The sequence below is a fragment of the Cherax quadricarinatus genome, chromosome 1 (genome assembly GCF_038502225.1).
Source record: "Cherax quadricarinatus isolate ZL_2023a chromosome 1, ASM3850222v1, whole genome shotgun sequence".
Lineage (NCBI taxonomy): Eukaryota > Metazoa > Arthropoda > Malacostraca > Decapoda > Parastacidae > Cherax > Cherax quadricarinatus.
The window spans coordinates 8,472,984-8,475,483 of NC_091292.1; positions in this window are offsets into that span (position 1 = coordinate 8,472,984).

A 2,500-nucleotide genomic window follows, 5' to 3' on the forward strand; every position below is an offset into this window, starting at 1 on the left:
GCGGCCATGTTTGTATGAGGCCCCACGGACCTAACAATATTTTGATACTTTTTCTTCACAAATGTGACTTTCACACACCTTTATTATTATGAATTTGGCTTTATATGCTACCAAAATACGAACTATTATTATTATTATTATTATTATTATTTATTTTTTTTTTATTATCACGCTGGCCGATTCCCACCAAGGCAGCGTGGCCCGAAAAAGAAAAACTTTCACCATCATTCACTCCATCACTGTCTTGCCAGAAGGGTGCTTTACACTACAGTTTTTAAACTGCAACATTAACACCCCTCCTTCAGAGTGCAGGCACTGTACTTCCCATCTCCAGGACTCAAGTCCGGCCTGCCGGTTTCCCTGAACCCCTTCATAAATGTTACTTCGCTCACACTCCAACAGCACGTCAAGTATTAAAAACCATTTGTCTCCATTCACTCCTATCAAACACGCTCACGCATGCCTGCTGGAAGTCCAAGCCCCTCGCACACAAAACCTCCTTTACCCCCTCCCTCCAACCTTTCCTAGGCCGACCCCTACCCCGCCTTCCTTCCACTACAGACTGATACACTCTTGAAGTCACTCTGTTTCGCTCCATTCTCTCTACATGTCCGAACCACCTCAACAACCCTTCCTCAGCCCTCTGGACAACAGTTTTGGTAATCCCGCACCTCCTCCTAACTTCCAAACTACGAATTCTCTGCATTATATTCACACCACACATTGCCCTCAGACATGACATCTCCACTGCCTTCAGCCTTCTCCTCGCTGCAACATTCATCACCCATGCTTCACACCCATATAAGAGCGTTGGTAAAACTATACTCTCATACATTTCCCTCTTTGCCTCCAAGGACAAAGTTCTTTGTCTCCACAGACTCCTAAGTGCACCACTCACCCTTTTCCCCTCATCAATTCTATGATTCACCTCATCTTTCATAGACCCATCCGCTGACACGTCCACTCCCAAATATCTGAATACATTCACCTCCTCCATACTCTCTTCCTCCAGTCTGATATCCAATCTTTCATCACCTAATATTTTTGTTATCCTCATAACCTTACTCTTTCCTGTATTCACTTTTAATTTTCTTCTTTTGCACACCCTACCAAATTCATCCACCAATCTCTGCAACTTCTCTTCAGAATCTCCCAAGAGCACAGTGTCATCAGCAAAGAGCAACTGTGACAACTCCCACTTTATGTGTGATTCTTTATCTTTTAACTCCACGCCTCTTGCCAAGACCCTCGCATTTACTTCTCTTACAACCCCATCTATAAATATATTAAACAACCACGGTGACATCACACATCCTTGTCTAAGGCCTACTTTTACTGGGAAATAATTTCCCTCTTTCCTACATACTCTAACTTGAGCCTCACTATCCTCGTAAAAACTCTTCACTGCTTTCAGTAACCTACCTCCTACACCATACACCTGCAACATCTGCCACATTGCCCCCCTATCCACCCTGTCATACGCCTTTTCCAAATCCATAAATGCCACAAAGACCTCTTTAGCCTTATCTAAATACTGTTCACTTATATGTTTCACTGTAAACACCTGGTCCACACACACCCTACCTTTCCTAAAGCCTCCTTGTTCATCTGCTATCCTATTCTCCGTCTCACTCTTAATTCTTTCAATAATAACTCTACCATACACTTTACCAGGTATACTCAACAGACTTATCCCCCTATAATTTTTGCACTCTCTTTTATCCCCTTTGCCTTTATACAAAGGAACTATGCATGCTCTCTGCCAATCCCTAGGTACCTTACCCTCTTCCATACATTTATTAAATAATTGCACCAACCACTATTATTATTATTATTATTATAAAAACTTTAAGAGTATCATAATAATTTTCATTTTCAATACCATTTTGGAGTTTTCCTGTCTTTGTCATACCTGGAGTTTACCTGGAGAGAGTTTCGGGGGTCAACGCCCCCGCGGCCCGGTCTGTGACCAGGCCTCCTGGTGGATCAGCGCCTGATCAACCAGGCTGTTGCTGCTGGCTGCACGCAAACCAACGTACGAGCCACAGCAGACACCAGAGTAGACCTTTATAATAATAATAATAATAATAATAATAATAATAATAATAATAATAATAATAATAATAATAATAATAATAATAATAATAATAATAATTATTATTATTATTATTATTATTATAATTATTATTATTATTATTATTATTATTATTATTATTATTATTATTATTATTATTATTATTTTTATTATTATTATTATTAATTATAATAATTATAATATAGAACTTGAACAGACCTACATGACATCACTGATACGCTAGGTACCTACTTACTGCTAAATGAACAAGGATAACAGGTCTACCTAGAGCGAAACGTTTTCTGTTCTGTTTCATTATATTATATAACAAAAGTTCAGGCTGAACAAAGTACCTTTCAGGTAAACTCCTTCCTTAGAGAAGACTTTAAGTAAGTAAGTAGGTTCTGAATATTACTCAGTCATTGC